This window comes from Pinus tabuliformis, chromosome 4_1 (genome assembly GCF_031772625.1).
Source record: "Pinus tabuliformis cultivar Carrire ecotype Pingquan chromosome 4_1, CPIR1, whole genome shotgun sequence".
Lineage (NCBI taxonomy): Eukaryota > Viridiplantae > Streptophyta > Pinopsida > Pinales > Pinaceae > Pinus > Pinus tabuliformis.
Window position 1 is genome coordinate 493,647,120 of NC_142303.1, and position 18,251 is coordinate 493,665,370.

Genomic DNA, 18,251 nt, shown 5'->3' on the forward strand with positions numbered 1-18,251 from the left:
CAGAATGTAATTCAAAAAATAAACTTAATAAATACACACTATGAGCTTGAAACTATGATGTCAGTAAGTTGAATAAGGCATCCCTTACCAATAGAGGGGAAAAAGAATTATGCAAAGCACCTTGCAAAAACCAAAAAATTGTAATATAATTTGAAAAATTGTTCATAATGTTGTCATGAAATAAACAACATAAAACATACATTACATAGATTAGATTAAGTGGCTCATTTCATAGAAAATAATAATGGAAAACAAAAAAAACCATATTTGTTATGTACCAACTTAGGTTGAGCAAGGAGAAATTAATTGTCTAAGACTTCCATTTGTTGGCAACGATGTTAGCCAAATCAACAACCCTCTGTGAATAACCCCATTCATTGTCATACCAAGCAACCACTTTCACCATATCATCTCCCATCACCATTGTGAGTGATGAATCCACAATTGAGGAGACATCTAAACACCTTAAATCTATTGACATTAGAGGCTCGTCACACACTGCAAGGATGCCATTAAGCTCTCTATATGCACTTTCTCGAAACGCTGCATTCACCTCCTCTGCAAATGTCTTCTTCTCCACCTGAACAACCAAGTCAACAACTGATACATTGGGTGTTGGCACTCTCAGAGCAATTCCATTTAGTTTCCCTTTCAGACTTGGGAGAACTAGTGCCATTGCCTTTGCTGCTCCTGTTGATGTTGGGACAATGTTCAAGGCTGCAGCTTTGGCACACCTAAGATCTCTATGACTAGCATCGAGAAGTCTCTGATCACCAGTATATGAATGAGTTGTTTTCATGGTGCCCTTGATGATTCCTGCACTAAACAAATTTAGGTGTACATTGGCAAGCATATTGAACATGAACAAAGCAATGTCCTCAAATAGGAACTAAACAATGCCATTTTAAATCCAGATAAACTATGGTGATCGACAGTAGAAAATGATATGTTAGATTTCAACATGAAATAGGGGAAACAATGAATATATTGTTCGTTCTATTTAACCAGATGACACTCACCGAATTTCTGGTCCAGAACTTTAACGAAAGGAGCCAGGTAATTAGTAGTGCAGGAGGCATTGCTAATAATTTCTTCTGCAAGATTATATTTTTCCTCGTTCACACCACAAACATATGTAGGAATATCTCCCTTTCCAGGAGCTATGATCAAAACCTTCTTTGCCCCAGCCTGGAGATGCTTACCAGCACCTTCCCTGTCAACAAACACATCAGTGCCTTCTATGACCAAATCAATCCCATAGTCCCTGCAAATACAATATGAAGAATTTCGTCATGAGCTGAGAAGCATCAATTATCTCTATATAATAATCCTGGAAGGCTACCCAGTATTATACAGATTTAACAATTTTTGCAGTAGCGGCTGTTGTTGCCTCTTCTAGTAGTCTATTTGTTATAGGTTTTGGAGTTGTTCGGGGTATATTTTTCAGTGGAATTTGTTCATAATTAAGTAGGAATTTGTTGAAATTGTAAGTTTGAATTGCGATATTTCTAGAATTCGAGTGTTCTATGGGTTTTTCAGGTGTCGAATCCATATATGCAAGCCAAAACACATTTTAAATAACAAAAGATCACAATTTGACAAAAAATTGTTTGACCAAAAACTCAAAAACTTGAAATAGTTAAACAATACCCTTAAAATATGCTAATCAGCAAATTTGCAATGCACAGGCTTAGCAAATTTGCAACGCACATGATTATATTTTTTTAAAACAGGTTTTTGATTCTCTGTTTTGATTTCTTTTAGTCGTCAAGCCAAGTTCACTTAAGCAACCAAAATACTATACATAGAAAATAAAGAATTGACCATGTTGATTAAAGTTAGTGCATTTGAGTAATCTAATTGAGACCCGAGGGAGCCTGTTAAGTGTTGAACATGTCAATTTCACAATGCTCTAATTATTGATTTTTGAATGAACCGATATTTATCCCAAAGAATTTCAATATCTTCTAAACCCAACTGTAAACATCAGGAATCTGATCCAATACTTAAGTGTAAGAAGATCTGTAGCATTAACCTATAATCCTATACAAATGATTAGTTTCATGTACTTACTTCCATGGCATATTTACAGGGTTCTGATCTGATACAACTTTGATGACCTTGTCATCTATAGAAATGCCATCATTTCCTGCTACCTGCACATCTGTGTCAAAGGTTCCAAGAATAGAATCATATTTGAGAAAATGTGAGGCATGTTTAACACCTCCGGTGTCATTGATGACAACCACATCCAAAGGGGAGTCCTTTCGACCGTGCCAACATCGCAGAAAATTGTGACCAATCCTTCCAAACCCATTGATTGCAACTTTTATCTTTGCCTCCACTACGCCCCTTTTTTGTCCAGATGATCCTACCTGGAATGAAAGAACAAGGGAAAGAGGCCAAAAAACCAGATCAGTTTGTTGTTTACAATGAAAATCCAATACAAACATTTAATGTGATGAAATAGAATTTGCAAAGTGCAATCCATATACACCAAGGGCAGCCATTAAACAAGTAATCTCTGCTTGCAATACTATAACAAGATCGAAGTGTCTAACCCATGCATGGACTAGGGCATCAATCATATAAATACATTAAATCAGCATACACCAACAGAATGATCAAAAGCCTTAATATTTGTTTGGTCAAATTTGCCTGAAATGTGACAGTAATTTGTTGGAATTACAAGTTTGATTGGTAAACTCGGCACAAATTGAGTGCCCCTGGGTTTTTCAGGGCACTAAATCCATTCTTATATTAAAAATGGATCTTAAATAACAAAAAAACCACTTTCTAACCAAAAATTGTTTTGCCAAATTGTCACCAAAAACTACAAAACATAAAATAATTAGAGTCTAGACAATCCAAATTTCTACACATACAAGTATCATGAATAATTCTCAGTACAAAGTGTACCAACAAAAGCGAGGCTGACAATCATATTGTTAATAAACCTAGTGACATCTAAACCTCAATACAATGATCATGATACAATTTAACAGTTAACCTTCATGCACAAAACTCTGATGAACCATGCAACAAACACACAACAAAATGAACTTCAATTAGGCCCCTATGACAATTCAGAGAGAAAACCGACCTCCATATAAACCAAAGCAACTACTACCAATCATTTTGTTAAGTGACACAATGACATGCAATCATTAGTACCATAGCAGAATGTGTTGATTTTTGTGTAGCATCGGGAGGTATTCTCGCATGCCAAGAGGCCTCCTAAGTCAGCCTAGAAGATTTATGAAAGTAAAAATAAAATTTCAAATTTTTATTAGGCTTCATGTAGGCTCAAAAAAGACAAGTTGGCCCAGCTCATGAAGGAATGTGTCCTTAGGGGTAAATGCACCCATTCAACTTGTATATATATACATGATGTGACATTTCATTTGATCACTCATCATCATCATCTCTCTTATATAACAATCACATGTGGGAGCAGATAGAGGATGAATTTGAATGAAGTTTGGACTTGGATTATTGGCCCAAATTTCTAGACAATTTGGAATTGTAAACCTTGTTGAAGAATAATTTCTCCTTAGAAGAAGTGTTGTTGGGTTTTCTCTCAAGTTTGGTTTTCCCATGGAAAACTTGTTGTCTCTATTGTGCATGGATGTCTCTTTATGATCATTGTTGTTTCTATTGTATTTACTGTTGAAATATTCTATGTATAATTGCTCAATGATATTAGTGGCATTAGATAAATTGTTTGAAGATCATTAGGTAGTAATTATCAAATCAAAAGATTGGTTTCTATTATGTATCTTGTAGAAAATTCAACATGGAATCAAAGCTTTGTTGAGAGATCAGCCACTAAAGTCAGCCTAAGAGACAAGGGAGAGGGACTTCATTTGTGGAGCAAGAGAGCCCTAGAAGGAGCCATGGGAAACAAGCTAGAAGAGGTCGAATTAAGGAACAAACAAGGAGATTTGTTCTGGAATAGCTAAGTCAAAGGTCTATCCAAACGAATTAACCGAGGTCTGGTTAGGTCCGGGGTTGCATAAAGAAGGCCAAGGGCTGCATGCCTGGCCGTAGGGCAGCAAGCCTAGGAAGGTTCCGCAAGTCTAAAATAGGGGATCCGTGAAGCTATATAGAGTTGAATTAGGGCAACTGAAGGTTGGACAGAGCTAAAAGAAGGAATTTGTGAGGCTTGTATTGAGTTTGTTCAACTTGGTTGAGGGCTAATAGCCACAAGGTGTCTGGCCACAAGCAAAAGGGAAGTTTTTGGGTTGTGTTTGAAGTATAAACACATAGAGTGAGGAAGAGAAGGTGGTTGCAAGGCAGTTTAGGGCATCAACAAGGGTACCAAAACCTGTTGGAGACTGCTAAGAAGGCTGGTTGAGTTGGTTGTGCAACAACTAGGAAAGCGATGCAAAGAAAAAGGCTACAACCTGAAGGGTTGAGGAAAGGAAGGCTGCCGAAGGTCAAAGGTAAACTTGCAGGCCTATGTTAGGCCAAGGTTGAACAGGTTTGAGGCTGCAAAAGTAGGCTAATCAACAATGAACAAAAGGGAAAACAACTAGGTGATAAGTGGCTGTTATGATAAGGGATTTGAGGAGTTTTTTATTTGTCTTGAAGTCTTTATACTTGTTGAAAGTCTTAGGGCTTGTGGAATTAAACCTTAGAGCAAGACTTGGAGTGTTGGATGCAAGTGGAGTTTGTGAGATGCTTACTTGGTTTATCTCCTTGATAGCATGTGGAATGCAAGCAAGAGATCCAAGGGTGGACTTGGTGTTGATGCTAGCTTGTTGTTAAGCCTTTGGTGTGGCTAGATAACTCGATGAATGGCTTGCTAAGCCTAATTTGTAGGATGAAGAAACCCTATCTCTTATAGATCATGCAAGAATGGAAAGCAGCATGCATTAGCAGCTGAATGTTAAGGACGAGGATGAGCATCCACTCCAGAAGAAGATAAGGAATCCAAGCTGGATGATATTGCAGATGGACTTCATTGATTTTTGCAAGGAGGCAAGGATCAAGGAGTTGACAATTCCCTACAATCCTCGAAAATTTCTTTTTTTTAATCAAGATTTAAGTACGTCCTATATTTCTCCCTTGAATATTATTATTATCTTTATTCCTTGATCAACCTCTTGTCTTTATAATTTTTTCTTGGTTATATTTGTTTCTTCCATGGCCTCCTGAATGAGGTTTGCAGGTACATTGTGAAGGCTGCCAAGGAAATGATTATGGCAATAGATGGTAGCATCTAAAAGAATAAAGCAAATTTTGTGGCAATATGGTTCTCCCAATAAGAGGGAGGGAGAAGGGAAAATTTTAAGAACCACCCTAAATTTATATGTATAATAAATGGGCTAATCCCCATGATACATAGGAAAAATTGGAGGTGATTTTATCAATAATATAATATGTATATATAATTTTTTTTGGTGAATCTCTCACCAGATTATATTATCTTGTACAGTGATGGAGAATCTTTCACTAAATTATAAAATCTTGTAAGATCTTGGCAAATCTTTTACTGAATAATAAAACATTGTGAAGTCTTGGCGAATGTTTTGTTAAAGTATGAAACCATATATGATAATAAGAAAACATATTCATTAAACTGTAATATACTAACATACATGTTTGGAAAAAAGAAACATAATTTTCTCTTCCTACAACCAATGTTCCAAGTTTCAGTGGCCGTGTTTGTCAAGGTTCTTACAATACACTCTTTCATATCCTTCTATTGGTTTTGATAATATTCCACAACAAAGTTCTTGTAGGTGTTGATATTGAAAACGAGTTCTGTCAAGGTAGGAGAGATTAATCTTTTCTCTACAACTTTTGTCAAGCTACCACTTTTTTTAAGTTATCAAATTTCTTTCTTATTCCATAGACTCTAACTGCGAGATAAAAAAAGACACATCAAGTTTGTTTACGCCAACACGCCAACAAGTAGCAAGCCCCAACTATATTATATAAGAAAGTATTAGGTATCCCAAATGCTTGAAGGGGATCTAATTGAAAGAAGTGACCATTGTGAGAATCCTTCAAATCAATATATGAATATATAAATGTAGATTTATTATTATTTTAATTGGAAATCTTCAATTAAATAATAAATTTAATTACGTCTCTCCCAATCTAAATTTCTTATTAGCATAATTCACTACCCTCATAGGTCTCTCATTTTTTAACAGCGTTGTAACATGTAGATTAATTTCCTTTTTGATGAACAATCTCCGCCTTTTAGGAAAATATGTTGCAATGGCTCCAACCCCTACAGATCATTAGGACAAACTAAGAATAGCATAGAAGATGAAAGGTTGTACAAAAACCAGCTTATTTTTCAAACAACTAATCCAACATTAGTACCTAAACTTTTTCATGAAGATATCATATTGAGAATGTTTTAAAAATGGTGAGAAATCTTCTGCGAGGGTGATGCGGAAAGAGTGATAAGGTTTCATTGTTTTGAATTTTTTTTGTTAAATCATAAAAAGTTAAAAACCAATATTAATGGAGATATTGGTATTTTTTACTAAATTTTGTGAACTGACTAAATGTAGCTTTAACCATTCACCTTAAGATGTTTTTACAATATAATTTCCTAAATCTATTTAATATCTTCATTATCATAAAAACCAACCTATATCCATCTTAACTCCACATCTACCACTCTTAGGGGGATGAAATCTATTTATCCCTCTGAGAACTTGGTAGACCCAGAATTAAGATGGATCTAAGATGATAGAATTTCTGCTTTAAATAGTCTATGCTAACATAAATACCATGGTATTACCATGGGTCAATACCATGGGTTATCATAAACCTGGAGCTTAAAAATTACTATTAGTAATTTATACAAATTAATAAAATTAATAATTGATTTTTATTTTATTTTTTATTTTAACCAAGTTAAAATGTTTAACATACATTAAATTACAACATCCATTTTTACTTTTGATCCACCAAGCCCTGAGAGGGATCAAATATTTTTTCACTCTATGATAGTTTGCATATCACGATATTTGATCCCTCTCCGGGCTTAGTAGATCCAGAGTAAAGATGGATCTATGCTCGTTTAATTCCCCACTTTAAATAGGCTACATTCCACGTGAATACCATGGGTCAATACCATGTGCCATTTTTATTTTTATTAATACTAATATTAGGGTTAATAATGTTTTTTCGCATGGTATTAATAATAATCTAGCCCATGGTATTTGGCCCATAGTATTTTTCCCATAAGTTTCACCTAAATATAACGCATTTTTTGAGTGTTCGTAAATATAAGGTGACTTATGGAGTAAATATAAAAAAATGTTTTATTTGTTTACCATACCTCTCGTTTATTTATATTTTTATTAATTTACCATACCTCTTTTACAAATATGGTATTTGGCCCATAGGATTCACTTAAATAAAACCTCTTTTTGGAGCCTTCATAAATAGAAAGAGGGTTATGGACTAAATATAAAAAGAGGTTTTATTTATTTACCATACGTCTAGTTTATTTTTATTTTTATTTATTTACCATACCTTTTGAATAAGTATAAAAAGAGGTTTTATTTATTTACCATACCTCCACTTTATTTATATTTTTATTTGTTTACACCCTTGCATGTATATAAGGTGACTTATGGGGTAAATATAAAAAATGTTTTATTTATTTACCATACCTCTCATTTATTTATATTTTTATTAATTTACCATACCTCTTTTATAAATATGGTATTTTGCCCATAGGATTCACTTAAATAAAACCTATTCTTAAAATGAGGGTGAACGGAAGGTTGTAACTCCTAATTTCAAGGGCTAAATTTACCTTTTTTACCCTCTCCCTTAAAATAAGGTGGGCTATTTGAGGCAATTTGTAAAAATGTACTATGATACAAAATATTCGCCCACTAAAAATTTAAAACCCCTTAATTTCGCCAAAGGGCGAACATTCGCCCCTAAAATTTTCCATGAGAGGGAGTGTACCACAAGGATTTTTCTTGCTCCAATCTCTGATGGATAATTTCTTGTATGACCTAAGGACTCGAAGATAAACTCAACAAAAGTGATTGGTGTTCGAGAGGGAGAAATTGTATAGACATCCAGGACTGTGCTAGATGACCAGAAGAGCTTCTAGTACCGAGGGAGCAGATAGTCAAGCAGAGTGGAAGGAGAAACCTTCCAAAGAGGATGTCATGGGTTGAGATTGTCAAGATGCTCAAAGACAGAAGGTCTCTAAGAGAAATATGCCTTCTTTGAGGAGACAATGTCAAATAGCAAAAGGACTTACTTACATGACAGAGGGAGTAACAACAACAAAAATAATTGCTTGCATGACAGAGGGAGCAACAGTGACAGGAGGATTTTCTTTTGTGACAGAGGGAGCAACCAGGACTACCATAGGAAGGCCTGCTTCAGTGTCGAAGGGAGTTGGCCTCGAAGATTGAAATGAAGGATTCTAGAATGATACACTATTTCTTGGGATTGGAGATTCAGATTTGGTGGATCTCACGATGTACAAGAAATTGATTAGATTCTTGATATCGTTGGTTAACACCAGGCTTGATATTTGCTTTGCAGTGAACACCCTAAGTCAATATATGGTCGAGTTGAGGTAGATACATTGGGTTGTCGAAAAGCATGGCAGAGGTACTTGCGTGATACAATAGATATGGTTTGATATATGTCTCAGGTGGTGAAGTGAATTTGTAGGGATATATGGATTCAGATTGGGCTGGGAGTGTAGAGGACAAAAAGAGCACATCATGGTGCTACTTTAGCTTGGGATCGGCTATGATACCTTGGTTCAGCAGGAAGTTGATTTCTGTCGCACCCAGTACAAAAGAGACAAAGTATATCGTAGCTTATGTCGCAAGTTATGAAACAATATGACTTCAAAAGCTTCTTGCAAGAATATTTGATCAGGGCACTTCATCCGAGACATGGTGTAGAAAGGAGCAGTGGAGTTGCAGTACGCATACACAGATGAGCAGATTGCAGACATTCTCACCAAGCCTCTGTCTATAGTGAAGTTTGTATACTTCATAGACAAGCTTTGCATGATGCAGAAAGTCTCCCTTGTTGAGAGGGAGGGTTGATTTCTTTGTAGGATTAGGGCAGGCCATCTCCTGAAGCCATAAAGGATTTTGGTTGGGTCATAAAGGAATTTGTCCAGGGGAGATGGATACATTCACCTGAGAAGCTAGAAGGACCTAGCTTGGTCATAAAGGACTTTGACTAGAAAGGTGAATGGCCTAAGGCAATTATACGGGAAATTTATAGGATTGGACAAAACTTCTCCTGAGAAGCCAAAACGACTTGGCTAGGTCATAAAGGACTTTGACTAGAGGAGATAGATGTAATTCACCTGAGAATCCATAAAGGATTTTGGCTGAGGGTGAATGGTCCAAGGGAAGATTCTCTCCTAAGAAACCAGAAGGGGACTTTGACCAGAGGAGATTGATACATTTGTCTAAGGAGCCATAAAATATTTTGGCCAAAGGTAAAATGCCCTAGATACTCACATTGTCCACTCCAGGATGGAGTTATCTATAGACATACATCAACATAGCAAGCTCATGAACTTTTCTTATGGAGGAGAAATTTCAGCTAAGGGGAAATCTATTGCAGCCAAGGAGAATATCTCCCTCACTAAGACAAAGTTTTGATTTTTGTGTAGTGTCAGGAGGTATTCCCACATGCCAAGAGGCCTCCTAAGTCGACCTAGAATATTTATGAAAATACAAATAAAAATTCAATTTTTTATTGGGCTTCATGTAGGCTCAAAAATGACAAGTCAACCCAGCTCATGAAGGGAATGTCCCCTGGGGTAAATGCGCCCATTCAACTTGTATATATATACATAATGTGATACTTCATTTGATTACTTATCATCATCATCTCTCTTCTATAACAACCACATGTGGGAGCAGATAGAGGATGAATTTGACTGAAGTTTGGACTTGGATTTTTGGCACATATTTCTAGACAATTTGGAATTGTAAACCTTGTTGAAGAATAATTTCTCCTAGAAGAAGAGTTGTTGGGTTTTCTCCCAAGTTTGGGTTTCCCAGGGAAAACTTGTTGTCACTATCATGCATGGTTGTATCTTTATGATCTTTATTGTTTCTGTTGTATTTACTGTTGAAATATTCTATGCATAATTTCTCAATGATATCAGTGACATTTTTTTTATGTAGAGGAATGAAATTTCATCCCCTAGTAATCTAAGCATCAGTTTCTCTCCCTATACACAAAAAAATAGGAACCAGTGGGAATATTTTCAAGAATCATAAAGCAATTTGAGCTATGGATAAAACACTCACATCCATATAAACCAGATTGTAGCTAGATTGTCAAGTGACCTCAATATGAACAACCACCATGATCACCACAATCTGAAATCAACTACATACACATATACATCAGTCTGACAGTTTTACAATATAAAGCAACATCAAGACAGGCCTGAGTGGTTTTGATCCAGCAAAATCAGTCCCATAGATACCACTGAATAATCTCAAAGCAAAGTGATTTATAAAAAACTAGATCAATGGTAAAGAGACCATTTTGGGGGGAAATCCAAGGAATGTTTCCTCACATAAGTAGATGGTATTTCTTGTAAATCACCGATGACATTGGCGACAACCAGTTCAACTAACCCCAGCTAAACCATGCATGAAAATGTGATAAAACGATGGAAATATGACATCCACATAGAGAAAAATGATCTCTACACTCACAACTATCACAATTATACAACAAAACAATATCCATAGACACCAAAGTGGCCATTGTGGAAGAGAACTACTAAGAAAATCAATAGTGTGATCACCTACACATACAACAGCGTGATGTATAGTCGTGGAGAAAAATTCCATTGTGGGAAGCTCCTAATTTTCTATAACTTGCTTTACTATCACAATGCCACTTTTCCATTATCAGACCAATAAATCCACTAATTAGACCAACAACGGTGGTGGTGACTCACAATCATATATGGGATATTATCAAAAGTGTGAACATATCCTCACCGCATTAGTTTGGAATGCAACTACTGAAACGAAGTCCTCGTTGTATTTCCTTAGGCAATGGAAGCCACTAGAGCTCTTGAGACCTAAGTATTCGGAGAATCACTTCCCTGAAGCCTGCCCATTAACAATAGCACGTGACACATCAACTACAAATTCAACCCCAAATCCAAATGCAACTAACAAATAGAAACAAATATACTTGTTTGAACTGTATAATAATCAAACTGACTACAATAAGCTCACAACCACCATCCAATACTTCATGTAGTAAAAACCCATCTAAATTAATGAATTACCAAGTAATATTTACTCATCATTATTTCATTTGATAAAGCAATTTTGCATCAGCGCACAAAATCCTAATGGTGCATTAGCATTATGGCAACTGCAACGAAATAAAACAACATTGTATCTTAGAAAAACCTGCATGAACAGATTATTAGCTAGAAAAGAATAATGCAAAAATAGGCAGACATCCATATGGTGTCAGCTTGTAATTTTGAATGATATGGATGGTGAGGGGATTTTGATGTAGTGAATTGCTTTTATGTAAAGGAATGCAATTTCATCCCCTAGTAATCTAAGCATCAATTTCTCTCCCTATACACAAAAAAATAGGAACCAGTGGAAATATTTTCAAGAATCATAAAGCAATTTGAGCTCTGGATCAAACACTGACATCCATATAAACAAAATTGCAGCCAGATTGTCAAGTGACCTCAATATGAACAACCACCATGATCACAACAATCTGAAATCAACTGCATACACATATACATCAGTATGAAAATTTTACAATCTAAAGTAACATCAAGACAGGCCTGAGTGGTTTTGATCCAGCAAAAACAGTCCCATAGATACCACTGAATAATCTCAAAGCAAAGTGATTTCTAAAAAACTAGATCAATGGTAAAGAGACCATTTTTTGGGGAAATCCAAGGAATGTTTCCTCACATAAGTAGATGGTGTTTCTTGTAAATCCCCGGTGACATCGGCGACAACCAGTTCAACTAACCCCAGCTAAACCATGCATGTAAATGCAATAAAAGGATGGAAATATGGCATCCACATAGAGCAAAATGATCTCTACACTCACAACTATCACAATTATTAATTATACAACAAAATAACATCCAGAGACACCAAAGTGGCCATTGTGGAAGAGAACTACTAAGACAATCAATAGTGTGATCACCTACACATACAACAGTGTCATGTCCAGTCATGGAGAAAAACTCCACAATGTGAAGCTCCTAATTTTCTATAACTTGCTTTACTATCATAATGCCAGTTTTCCATTATCAGACCAAGAAATCCACTAATTAGACCAACAACGGTGGTGGTGACTCACAATCATATATGGGATATTATCAAAAGTGTGAACATATCCTCACCGCATTAGCTTGGAATGCAACTACTCAAACGGATTCCTCGTTGTATTTCCTCAGGTAGGGGAAGCCACTGGAGCTCTTGAGACCTAAGTATTTGAAGAATCACTTCCCTGAAGCCTGCCATTAACAATAGCATGTGATGCATCAATTACAACTTCAACCCCAAATCCAAATGCAACTAACAAACAGAAACAAATATACTTGTTTGAACTGAATAATAATCAAACTGACTACAATAAGCTCAGTACCATCATCCTATACTTCGTGTAGTAAAAACCCATCTAAATTAATGAATTTCCAAGTAATATTCACTCATCATTATTTCATTTGATAAAGCAATTTTGCATCAGCACACAGAATTCTAATAGTGCACTAGCATTATGGCAACTGCAACGAAATAAAACAACATTGTATCTTAGAAAAACTTGCATGAACAGATTATTAGCTAGTAGAGAATAATGCAAGAATAGGCAGACATCCATACAGTGTTAGCTTGTCATTTTGAATGGTATGGATGGTGAGGGGATTTTGATGTAGTGAATTGCTTTTATGTAAAGGAATGCAATTTCATCCCCTAGTAATCTAAGCATCAGTTTCTCTCCCTATACATAAAAAAATAAGAACCAGTGGAAATATTTTCAAGAATCATAAAGCAATTTGAGGTCTGGACCAAACACTGACATCCATATAAACAAAATTGCAGCGAGATTGTCAAATGACCTCAATATGAACAGCCACCATGATCACAACAATCTGAAATCAACTACATACACATATACATTAGTCTGACAATTTTACAATCTAAAGCAACACCAAGACAAGCCTGAGTGGTTTTGATCCAGCAAAAACAATCCCATAGATACCACTGAATAATCTCAAAGCAAAGTGATTTCTAAAAAACTAGATCAATGGTAAAGACACCATTTTTTGGGGAAATCCAAGGAATGTTTCCTCACATAAGTAAATGGTGTTTCTTGTAAATCCTCGGTGACATCAGCGACAACCAGTTCAACTAACCCCAGCTAAACCATGCATGTAAATGCAATAAAAGGATGTAAATATGGCATCCACACAGAGAAAAATGATCTCTACACTCACAAATATCACAATTATTAATTATACAACAAAACAATATCCAGAGACACCAAAGTGGCCATTGTGGAAGAGAACTACTAAGACAATCAATAGTGTGATCACCTACACATACAACAATGTGATTTCCAGTCTTGGAGAAAAATTCCACAGTGGGAAGCTCCTAATTTTCTATAACTTTCTTTACTATCATAATGCCAGTTTTCCATTATCAGATCAAGAAATCCACTAATTAGACCAACAACGGTGGTGGTGACTCACAATCATATATGGGATATTATCAAAAGTGTGAACATATCCTCACCGCATTAGTTTGGAATGCAACTGCGGAAATGAAGTCCTCGTTGTATTTCCTTAGGCAAGGGAAGCCACTAGAGCTCTTGAGACCTAAGTATTCGGAGAATCACTTCCCTGAAGCCTGCCCATTAACAATAGCACGTGACACATCAATTACAACTTCAACCCCAAATCCAAATGCAACTAACAAACAGAAACAAATATACTTGTTTGAACTGAATAATAATCGAACTAACTTCAATAAGCTCAATACCACCATCGAATACTTCATGTAGTAAGAACCCATCTAAATTAATGAATTGACAAGTAATATTCACTCATCATTATTTCATTTGATAAAGCAATTTTGCATTAGCACACAGAATCCTAATGGTGCATTAGCATTATGGCAACTACAATGAAATAAAACAACATTGTATCTTAGAAAAACCTGCATGAACAGATTATTAGCTAGCAGAGAATAATGCAAGAATAGGCAGACATCCATATGGAGTCAGCTTGTAATTTTGAATGATATGGATGGTGAGGGGATTTTGATGTAGTGAATTACTTTTATGTAAAGGAATGCAATTTCATCCCCTACTAATCTAAGCATCAGTTTTTCTCCCTATACACAAAAAAATAGGAACCAATGGAAATATTTTCAAGAATCAGAAAGCAATTTGAGCTCTGGATCAAACACTGACATCCATATAAAAAAAATTGTAGCCAGATTGTCAAGTGACCTCAATATGAACAACCACCATGATCACAACAATCTGAAATTAGCTACATACACATATACATCAGTCTCACAATTTTACAATCTAAAGCAACATCAAGACAGGCCTGAGTGGTTTTCATCCAACAAAAATAGTCCCATAGATACCACTGAATAATCTCAAAGAAAAGTGATTTCTAAAAAACTAGATCAATGGTAAAGAGACCATTTTTTGGGGAAATCCAAGGAATGTTTCCTCACATAAGTAGATGGTGTTTCTTGTAAATCCTTGGTGACATCGGCGACAACCAGTTCAACTAACCCCAGCTAAACCATGCATGTAAATTCAATAAAAGGATGGAAATATGGCATCCACACAGAGCAAAATGATCTCTACACTCACAACTATCACAATTATTAATTATACAACAAAACAATATCCAGAGACACCAAAGTGGCCATTATGGAAGAGAACTACTAAGACAATCAATAGTGTGATCACCTACACATACAACAGTGTGATGTATAGTCATGGAGAAAAATTCCACAGTGGGAAGCTCCTAATTTTATATAAATTGCTTTACTATCACAATGCCAGTTTTCCATTATCAGACCAAGAAATCCACTAATTAGACCAACAACGGTGGTGGTGACTCACAATCATTTATGGGATATTATCAAAAGTGTGAACATATCCTCACCACATTAGTTTGGAATGCAACTACTGAAACGAAGTCCTTGTTGTATTTCCTTACGCAAGGGAAGCCACTGGAGCTCTTGAGACCTGAGTATTCGAAGAATCACTTCCATGAAGCCTACCCATTAACAATAGCACATGACACATAAATTATAGCTTCAACCCCAAATCCAAATGCAACTAACAAACATAAAAAAATATACTTGTTTGAACTGAATAATAATCAAACTGACTACAATAAGCTCAGTACCATCATCCAATACTTCATGTAGTAAAAACCCATCTAAATTAATGAATTGCCAAGTAATATTCACTCATCATTCTTTCATTTGGTAATGCAATTTTGCATCACCACACAGAATTCTAATGGTGCATTAGCATTATAGCAACTGCAACGAAATAAAACAACATTGTATCTTAGAAAAACCTGCATGAACAAATTATTAGCTAGCAGAGCATAATGCAAGAATAGGCTGACATCCATATGGTGTCAGCTTGTAATTTTGAATGATATGGATGGTGAGGGGATTTTGATGTATTAAATTACTTTTATGTAAAGGAATGTAATTTCATCCCCTAGTAATCTAAGCATCAATTTCTCTCCCTATACATAAAAATATAGGAACCAGTGGAAATATTTTCAAGAATCATAAAGCAATTTGAGCTCTGGATCAAACACTGACATCCATATAAACCAAATTGCAGCCAGATTGTCAAGTGACCTCAATATGAACTACCACCATGATCACAAAAATCTGAAATCAACTACATACACATACATCAGTCTGACAATTTTACAATATAAAGCAACATCAAGATAGGCCTAAGTGGTTTTGATCCAGCAAAAACAGTCCCATATATACCACTGAATAATCTCAAAGCAAAGTGATTTCTAAAAAACTAGATCAATGGTAAAGAGACCATCTTTTGGGGAAATCCAAGGAATGTTTCCTCACATAAGTAGATGGTGTTTCTTGTAAATCCCCGGTGACATTGGGGACAACTAGTTCAACTAACCCCAGCTAAACCATGCATGTAAATGCGATAAAAGGATGGAAATATGGCATCCACACAGAGCAACATGTTCTCTACACTCACAACTATCACAATTATTAATTATACAACAAAAAAATATCCAAAGACACCAAAGTGGGCATTGTGGAAGAGAACTACTAAGACAATCAATAGTGTGATCACCTACACATACAACAGTGTGATGTCCAGTCATGGAGAAAAATTCCACAGTGGGAAGCTCCTAATTTTCTATAACTTAATTTACTATCACAATGCCACTTTGCCATTATCAGACCAAGAAATCCGCTAATTAGACTAACAACAGTGGTGGTGACTCACAATCATATATGGGATATTATCAAAAGTGTGAACATATCCTCACCGCATTAGTTTGGAATGCAACTATTGAACCCAAGTCCTCGTTTTATTTCCTTAGGCAAGGTTAGCCACTAGAGCTCTTGAGACCCGAGTATTCGAAGAATCACTTCCCTGAAGCTTGCCCATTAACAATAGCACATGATACATCAATTACAACGTCAACCCAAAATCCAAATGCAACTAGCAAACAGAAACAAATATACTTGTTTGAACTGAATAATAATCAAACTGACTACAATAAGCTCAGTACCACCATCCAATACTTCATGTAGTAAAAACCCATCTAAATTAATGAATTGCCAAGTAATATTCACGCATCATTCTTTTATTTGGTTAAGCAATTTTGCATCACCACACATAATTCTAAAGGTACATTATCATTATGGCAACTGTAATGAAATAAAACAACACTATCTTAGAAAAACCTGCATGAACATATTATTAGCTAGCAAAGAATAATGCAAGAATAGGCAGACATCCATATGGTGTCAGATTGTAATTTTGAATGATATGGATGGTGAGTGGCATGGGAAGTAGAGTATACCTGCAAAGATGCATGAGTGTTGCTGCAGTTGGCCACAACAGCCATGGAGAGTGTAGCTGAGGCCATACTCCCTCAGCTACAGTATTCCTATGTGCTTGTTGGTAAAAAGATTGAGATGGACTAAATTAATAAGCTTATCAAGCCGAGAGGGTATACACCTAGAGAGTTTGTTATTGTATAACTGCAGTGTCTCTAGGTTTGTCAAATCTCCAATCCCATTGGGGATGCTTCCATTGAGCTCATTCATTAACAGATCCAAATTCACAAGACTCTTAAGATTGTTGATATTGTCTGGAATTGGTCCATATAAATTGTTCTTATATAGAAATAAATCTGTCATCTTTGAAAAGGCCATCAACGTGTTGGGGATCCTTCCAGATAAATGATTATGTGAGAGGTCCAAGTGTACCATATCTCTTATATCCCCTAATGACTCTGGAATTTCTCTTACTAAACTGCAATTTTTCATCCACAAGTACTGCAACATTGACAAGTTCCCGAGTTCATGTGGGATTACCCCTTGATCCAGAGGGTTGTAGGCCAGCGTTAAGTTTTTCAACAAAGAGAGATTTCCAAGGAAGGAGAGAACAATACCATTCAATGGGTTAGTACCATTTAGCAGGTTAGAGTGCAAGAAAAATACCTCAAGCTTAGGAAACTGTCTGAATCTAGGAATGTCCCCAGAGAAATCGTTGGTTGAGAGGTCCAATTTTACCAGCTCCTCCATTTTATATGCCAATGAGGGCCAGAGGCTATAAGAGACCTTAGATGCTGGTCAAATGTAGGTCAAATGCAATGCAAATTCAACGAATCAAACTACCAACCCCTGCGCCCTAAAATCCAAGGAGAATACAACCTAGTTTTGTTTTTCCAAGGAATGGACAAAGCCCCTAACCAGTCCTATTACTGGAAATTGGGGCGATGCCAAGAAGAAAATTCTACGACAAAACCAAAAATCGGGCAACGACAAGAAAATTCTACATTTTTGTTTTTCCAAGGAATGGACAAAGCCCCTAACCAGTCCTATTAGTGGAAATTGGAGCGATGCAAGAAGAAAATTCTACGGCCAAACCAGAAATCGGGTGATGGCAAGAAAATTCTACAACCAAATCAAGCGAAGCAGGCTTTGCAATGTTTATCT

The 18,251-nt window shown here is 36.0% G+C and overlaps 1 pseudogene; it reads right to left on the bottom strand.

The window, feature by feature from the left end:
* Positions 1–310: 310 nt before the first annotated feature.
* On the bottom strand, positions 311–17,176 carry LOC149176681 (glyceraldehyde-3-phosphate dehydrogenase A, chloroplastic-like; annotated as a pseudogene).
* Between the last annotated feature and the right edge of the window lie 1,075 nt (positions 17,177–18,251).